Source organism: Benincasa hispida, chromosome 9, assembly GCF_009727055.1.
Source record: "Benincasa hispida cultivar B227 chromosome 9, ASM972705v1, whole genome shotgun sequence".
NCBI classification, from domain to species: domain Eukaryota; kingdom Viridiplantae; phylum Streptophyta; class Magnoliopsida; order Cucurbitales; family Cucurbitaceae; genus Benincasa; species Benincasa hispida.
This window is the reverse complement of record NC_052357.1, coordinates 10,678,745-10,687,566: the sequence shown is the minus strand read 5'-3', so window position 1 is coordinate 10,687,566 and position 8,822 is coordinate 10,678,745.

Below are 8,822 nucleotides of genomic sequence, written 5' to 3'. Positions count from 1 at the left end.
ATGAATTCTGCTATTAAACACATATCTAAAAAATATGAAATACAATTTTGTTTTCATTTAATCTCTTATTTTCAAATTTCAGTTTTCAGATTCTCTCCAAAATAGACCTCTATCTTTTCTTTTCAGATTCTCTCCAAAATAGACCCTTATCTTTTCTTCTTCTTCTTTTTCGTTTCATAATTATGAAATGTCTCTCTATATAGTATTTTTTTATTTTTTGTTTATCTTAATTCCTTTTATGTTTTAAATATCTATCTAAGATTTTTATATTTTCCAAAAGAGATTGATAGGACCATTTCACCATTTCTTTTAAATATTTTATGATATATTTTAGTACATATAATTACAATGATAATAAATCGAATTTCTACCGTAAAAGGAGTTACTGTTGAGTTAAACCCACCTGATAAATATGGTTATATATATATATATAAAGTTATGTTGTGTATATTTATATGAGATTTTTGCAAAATAAACTAAAATGGTAAGTTTAAAAATCATTGAGTTTGTTCCAAAAAACAAAGTTTAAAAATTAAAGAATAAAATTAAAAATACTAAAATACATTAATTTGGGATCTAACGAATCGGTTGGGTCATGTCTCCTCCTCGTTTTGTCCTCGTGTGTGTAATAGGGGTCATTCACTATATAGCCTATTTTGTTGTTGGTTTTACAAAGTGTTGGTCTTTTTTACTCTTCCATTTCGGAAGATACTAGGTGTAACTGGACTTCCGACTTCTCGAATCGATTTCTAGATATTATTTTTGGTGTCTTGTCAGATCCTTTGTCTAATATTTTATGAATGCCTCTTCGAAAAATAATGGACAAAAACTATTGCTCTCCTAAATTGCTACTTTATTTCTTTCTCTTTTTTTTCTAATTAAACTTATATAAACTCTATACCCAAATTTCTTACTTCATACTTTTCTAAAAATCAAATAAAATTTTATAAAGTATAAATAGCTTGTTTTTAAAAATTAAATTTAAAATTTGAATGTGTTTTTAAGAAAGACTTTTTTTATTACAATAAATATAAAAATTAAGAATCCAACTTCGACATTTAGAATAGATTTTTCTATTAATTATCATCGAATTAAATTCACTTATTTATTATAAAATAAATTCACTTATTTAAAAAAAAAAAAAAACTAATAAAGCAAGATAGTTATGAAAAGATGTTTGAAAATATAGGTATTAAAATAGACTTTAAATAAAATAGGAATAAGTATTATTATTATTATTATTATTTTGCATATTAGGGGTTTGGATTTATTGGAGTGAGACTTTATCCATAACAGTGAGGGCCCACTGAGGTGGCTTCTGCAGATTGGACACGCAACGTTATTGGGTTATTTGATTAATTTACTGATTTAATTATGGTTTATCATAATCTATGGAGAAATTATAAGATAGTGGAAGATATTTTTTTAAAAAAGTTATGATCCCCTGCGGTCGAGCCTGTTGTAGAATATGTGTTTCCTTTTGTTTGTTTTGGCTTGGAATTGGGTTAATAACTGCGTCAAGTAAAGTATCTAATTTATACTTGTTTCGAATTTTTAAAACTATAAAAGAAACAATACTTTTATAATATATATATATATATAAACAACTTCAAATTATTTTATTTCATAGATTTTTTAATTTTAAAATTTATTATTTGGTTTGATGAATGCTTATTTGAAAGGATAAGAGAGTGAATTTAAAAAATAAAAAATAAAGATAAAGAGAGTAAGGTTGAATTAGTAATTGACATTGAAATGGTATGAAATTTGCGATTTTATTATGAATTGTTTTAAAAAGTTTAAAGGCAAATAATTTTATTTTAAAAGGTAACTTATGAAATTCCATTTTTCTCTCTCTATTTTGAAGTTGGTACAATTTTAATCTAATTACCTTTAATAAATCTCAAAATTTAGTTTGAAACTGGTTATATAATAATAACATTTTTTATACAATAAATTATGATAGGTTAATATATTTTCAAATTTATAATGAGAGTGGTATTAAATGATAAAGAGTTTTTAAAGAAATCAACAACAAACTAGATGTAGGGATTAAATTTTAGATTTATCATAATACATTGATTAAAATTGAACACTTGAATGTATAGATACTAAAATTGAACTAAGTGTCCATGTAAAAATAGTATTTTTAATCTATAAAAAAAAAAAAAAAAACTTCATTGCTGACCTTTAATTAGGTAGATTTTCTTTAAGAAAAATTTTATTTTAATTTAATTTAAGAATTTTTTAATGAAAATAAAATTTTAGATACACTAATAGATACTAATGAATTTTTTTTTATTTTATAATATGTAGAGTGAAGAGTTGAACATCCAACCTCAAAATTAATAATACAAATTTTTTGTGACCTGAACTATTATGTTATTATTGGTAATTTTATGAATATTTTAATATTGAGCATAGAACAAATATTCATATTTCTTATTTTTTGCATATAGATAATTTATTTATAATATGTCTTTTATCAATAAAGTCGAAAATTAGAAACTTCATTAATTATAGAAAGTTTAATTGTATGATATTTTTCTTTTAGTAGAATATCTTTTTTAAATCTTATACCAATAAAATTAAAAAAAAATCGTCAAAACGATCAAAACTGAATTGGCATATAAGTAACAACGAGATATCTAATTCGAATATTTTTATCCCAATTGTACTTTAAAAAAAGCTAGAAAATTAATGGAATTTGGTTGTTTTCATAGTTTTCAGTGTATAAAAGTGGAAAATGACATTTTTGACCTTTAGAAGGACGTCATATTCAAATGGTACTATTACGTGAATAATAAAGTAGATAATTTAAATTGCGAAAACGACATCGTCCAATCACATTGGTTTGTCTTGGTCCCACTAATTATCATATCAGGATTGACAAAAGAAAATCCATATGCACTACTAGGGTATACAAATACTAGAGTATAAATATATCACGGATTTTAATTAGGTGACGTTTGGGGTAAGGAATTGATTATTATAATCTTCAATTATCGTAGTTGAATTATAATAGTTTGTATTTTGAGTATAGATTATTTTAATTTGGATTATAATAGTATGTGTTTGATGTGTAAACAATTCTAGTTTGAGAAGAAAATAGTAAATAATGTAACAAAGAATAAAAAGTTGATGAATGTAAAATAGTAATTACCATAGCAAATGGTGGTTTTGAAATAATGTTGACTGTAGCTAACTAAAGACAGCAAAATAATATTTACTGTAGTAAGAAGTGGTTATTATAGTCTTATGATAACTTTTGTTCTAAACGCCCTCTAACAATTTTATTTTAGTACATAAAAGATTTTAAAAAAATTAATGAAGTAGTCTTTTATATTGCCCCGATAATTGTAAATATTTAAAGAGTAAAACAAAATAGAAATTGATTGAGATTTAAGAGGTAAATGAATTTACCAAATATACATCAATCATTAGATTGTGGTGTTTCATATCTATGACTTAGATCATACCCATACATGAAATGATGTGCTATTTCGACCTGAATAGTTGTAACACGACAAAAGACGTGACTTTTCGTTCTATATATCTTTATTGACATTAGATTGTGGTGTTTCATATATATATATGGTCTAGGTTAAGCTCATACACAAAAAGATACATCACTTCAACTTAGATAGTTGTAACAAATGACAAAATTATTAAAAGATGTAAGGACAAGTTCTCCTGTTGTATTCCTTTTATCTATAGTATAATAGCCATAGGTATATAGTATAGATTATAACATTGGTCTCCTTTTTTATATATATTTGTTTAAATTTTGTTTATTAGTTTTCAAAAGTCATCTTACTAAAACCCTGTTCAATCAAGGACAACTATGTTTGAAATTAATTTAAAAGCGTTAAAGAAACCGTGGAAGGATCTTAACTGCATTTTATATTTGACCAAACTCATTATGAATGAATCTAGTAAAATCACATTTTGAACACACGTTCATTCACGATAAGCATTTTGTGTTTGAAAAAATTGATTGTGTGAACTTTTGCCTAAATTATTAAGTGAATATATTCCATGACAGTTTGAGTTTTAGGTTTAAAATGTTATATGACACACTTCGACTAATCTGGCTTACCTGATCAAACAGTCATGATGAAGAAATGCGAAACCATAATAACATGTCATTGACTTATACATAACGGTCTGCCAACTTGTAGTTGGTAGAAATTTCTTGTTCAACCATTGCGAATATTATTTATCTACAAAATATGGATTTAAATTGAAATCATATAAATTTCTAAATAACTATATTAAAATTCAAAGATTAAAAAATATGCAAAAAGTAAAATAATATGTTTATTTTTAGTCAATATTGTTAAATTATTTACTCACTTTTCTTCGGACAATGATTATTATGTTAATTATCTAAAGACTATGTCTCGTTGTTTCGTGTGTAAAAATGAAATTTACCAATATGTTAGGAATATTTTTTTTTTCCTTTTTTTGTGTGTTATGTTGGGCATAGTTTGATATATTACATTTGTTATCAATATTGTTTTAAGAAAAATGATCTTTTTAGTTCAATAAGAACTCTAGAGCTACATTAATTTGTGCTTATTTAACCATGTTGAAATTAAATAAAGACAAAGCTAATGGTTCAATTTTGCTAAACAAATGGAACTCTGGGTTTAATTTGTTACTAGTAAAACCAAATTGGAATAGTTCGAAAAAACTAAATATGTATTTTAACTAAAAACATCAAACATTTGTTTTGTTCTCCAGCCGTACCTATCTTGAGAAAAACATAATTTATTAAAGAGATGATCGATAATAATTTAAATAAAAACACAGCAAAATAGATCTTTTGTTATTTGCTTCTTTCTTTTTCTTTTACAAGATGTTGTGCCGTTTTAATAAAAAAAAAATTGGGTTGTATATTTCTTTCTTTTCCTTTTACAAGGTGTAATGTCATTTTAATAAAGAAATTGACTGTATAAAATTATACCATTTTTATAAGGTATAATACCGTTATTTGCTTCTTTCTTATTTTTTTTTCTTTTTTAATTAGCATCAAAATATTTCTTTTAAAATTTCACTCTACTCAAACTTTCTTTTAGTATACCACGGGAAAACAAACGGGAAGTTTTTATTTATCTTTTAATGGTTTCGTTTTCCAGCTTTTGATTTGTTGTGTGTTATCTATTTCTTACCATTCAATTAAGATTGGGTTAGTTAGCTACAACCTAATTTGGAGGAAATAATCTTTTTTTTTGTTAGCATTAATAAATTTGGGTATTTTTTAAAAAGAGAATCTAATCTATCAAAGATGAGGGTATTTATGATATTGACAAATTATTACTTAATTAATTATTTAATCATTTTGTTATTTTTCAAAACCTAAAATCAGTTTGTCATATCTTCAAATGAAACTTTAAAAATTGTCATTTCTCTTATTAGCCATTGGAAAAATTGCACAAAAAATTCATTTTAAAGGCCCAAAATGGCAAGTGACTCAAATTTTGAAAAAAATGTCAAATGACCATTTGCTGATATCATGATCTCTAATCTTACAATATTGTCCTTGCTTCTTTATTTTTTTTCTTTTTTCTTTTCTTTTTTTCCTTCTTCCTTTTCCTTTTTCTCTCTCGGCGCGTCATCTCTTCTTCTCCGATCTTTTTCCTCTGCACATTTTCTTCTTTCTCCAGCATGACAAGTCTACATGAGCAGCTCCGATTCGACCAACTCCAATTAATAACAGTAAGAGCGAGAGAGAAGAGTGATTTGTGGGTGAGGAAAGGAAGAGCGATAACGACGAGAGAGATGAAGGAACCGATGAAGGTCCTTGAGCGGAAATGGGGATCGATCCCGAATCCTAATTTTTACATAACGTACAATTTTACAGAATGAAACAAAATATCATGCATTAAAACAAAAAGAATACAACATGCTAATATCAATTGAGAAAAGAGAAAAAGGGATAAGAATCATTTACCTTTGAAGAACCCTTCTTCAAAAATCCTTCTCCAAAGTCGTCACATACAAAACGAACAAAATGTCCAAATGAATACCACCATGAATGAGTCCTTCGTATTCTCTGGAATGAAAATCACAGTAGTTTTGTGGGCTCTGTGATTTTGGTGAGGGAAAGATTATTGAGAGAAGAGAGGAGAGATTGGGAAAATATTTTTTCTTAGAACTATTCCGTATCTACTTCCTCCTATCAAAACCAAGAAGAAGATTAAAAACCAATCCCAAACAAAACTCCTACTCGGTACGTGGGTTGAGAGAGAATAGGGGAGGAAACTTATTTCTCTCCCATTAATTTAAATAAAATAAAAATTAGTTTAATTTTAATTTGTATTAAGGAAGAGAGCAACTACGAGCGATGAAAGCGGAAGATTGAATATGAATAAAAGAAGAATCTGTAGAAATTCTCATAGGTGAAGCAAATCAAACCCATTTTCAGACAAAGCGAAGAAGCCAACGAGCTCGATGAGAGAGTATATTTCTTTTCATAAGTGAAGGAAGTGGAAAGCTCTTTTCTGACTTTGATTTGCAGATCGAACAAAATAGACGAAAAAGAAGGGGTTACATTCATTTCATTTTTTTTGTGATCAGACAATGACAAAACGACCAATTAAAGGGAGAGCATTAAGTTACTTACGTGGCTGTATGCTTTCAGGCATCTTTTGCTATGAGTCCCGCATGAAAAGGGTCTCCACTCTCCTCGTGTGATTCCTTTACTACCACAATAGCTCGACTCTCGAAGACCCCTCTTATCCTATCTATAACATGATGCTTCTGTATCTCTGGTCTCATATCAGCATGAGTCAAGGTTAGGAGCACATATTTCCTACACTGGCGCGGATGATTGCCCCTAAGGCACCGATGGACCAACGCCTTCGTCTATCACCCGAATTTCTTGATTCACGGCGTCGATCGAGTATTTGCACTTTCGATTTCGTGACATTCATCTATTTGGGCTTCTATTGAATCGAGAAATAGGTTTGATTGTCCATCTTTTTGATATAATAGTAAGGCATCCTCCGGATAATTCAAATCAAATCAATTGGATGGATGAAGTGTGCAAAGTCAATCGTGCACCTGTCGTGTGACACGTTGGTCCTAAGCAATGTCTTGCGCGAAGCGACCCACCTAGAAAAGCTCGCCTTTATGTTTTGGCTCTACCATAAGGGAAAGTAGATAGACGACTCCTTTTACTCCTATTTCAAGCTTCAGGTTCGAAATCTCTCGTCTTTCAATCTGAAATAGATTGACGGAAGTCTTTGGCTAACCATTTCTACTTCTCAAAAAAAGAATACCAAGACAGCTATTCAAACGCTTAACACATGCAATTCGTCTTATATGAATGTTGGAGTCCAAGCGAAAGCTAGATTCGTTTTTTGACTTCTTTCAAAGAAAGAGCATGGAATGAAGAAAAGAAGAGAGGAGGAAAGTGATTCACTGGTGGAGTTTGTCTCTTGAAAATGGTTTTCTTTCTGTACTCTCTTGTTGGTCTTTTTCTCGATTTTCTTTCATGGTATCCGAGCCAACAAGAGAATTAGGGTGCTGAAACAATAACTCAAAACCAACTTGCTTAGAAAACAGTTCCTATCTGCGCATGCAGTTTTTCTGAGGTTGGGTTTTGAGATGAGAGTAGGATACACACGTCGAAGAAATCTGTTGTCTAGAGAGAGTGGAGTGATCTCAAAGAGTTTTCGATTTTCATATTTCAAACGTCGACTTTGATATTTATAGAAATATATATATCGTATGTTTTTTTTTCAGTATATATAATCCAATGTTCAGTGAGATGACTTTCCTACTGACGGAATCGCTTGAATTAGTTGAAGGAAAGGAGGTGGCTGGTCTCACTGGAGAGGAGAGTTTTGACAGCGAGGGAGGCAGGGGTACGTGCGTCTTCAAGTGAGCGAATAGCCAGTCCCATGCAAGTTTCTCAATCGGTTTCCTTTATCCTGTTGCAGAAATATGCAAAAAAGAAAGGCTTCTATTCTTGTGAATTAGAAAGCACTAAAAAAACTTGTGCATAGAACTTGCTATCTTTTTCTTTCTTTTTTCAAAGTCAAATAAGAAATGAATGATAGTTGGTTGAATGAAACGGAAACCTTCTTTTTTCCCATCGGAATACGGATGAGATCAAAAAGGCCATCATTGGAGCAAACAATGCAATAGCTTCGGTTAGAGCAAAGCCCAAAATGGCATAACCAAATGATTGTTTAGCCAATGATGGATTTCGCGCCACGGATATTGATGCTAATCCATTAGTTCTAGCTCAAAGTTTGCCCTTAGTTGTCTCGAAGTTAGCTGCTTGGTATGAGTAGCTTGGCTTGCTGTCAGCATCTCTTACTGGACATCTTGCTTGAAGCTCTGTTTCCGTGTCGATGACTTTTTTGGAATTCCGAGATAATATTATATATATATAATAACTAATTTAGTATAAATATATATACATAACTATATGTTATATCACATGTAACTTATAACCTATATTTTCTATATGGTATCAAATATAATATAACCTATAGTTTCAATTCTCTCACCAACGACATTTAATATAAATCTCATTTATATTAAATTTAATTATATGAATTCAATTCATATAATTAATATTTGAATCATATTCAAATATTTATTTCCTCTCAAATACGCTTTATTTTATAATGTATCAAATATATTATAGTAATTATATTATATATAATTAAATTGAATTAACTATATCACATATAATTAATTCCCTCAATTACTTTGAATAATTCAATTAATCCAAAATTGATTCTCATTTAATTCTGTTGAGCTACAGAGGGGACCTCATGGACCTGTAGATTGAAGCTCTAATG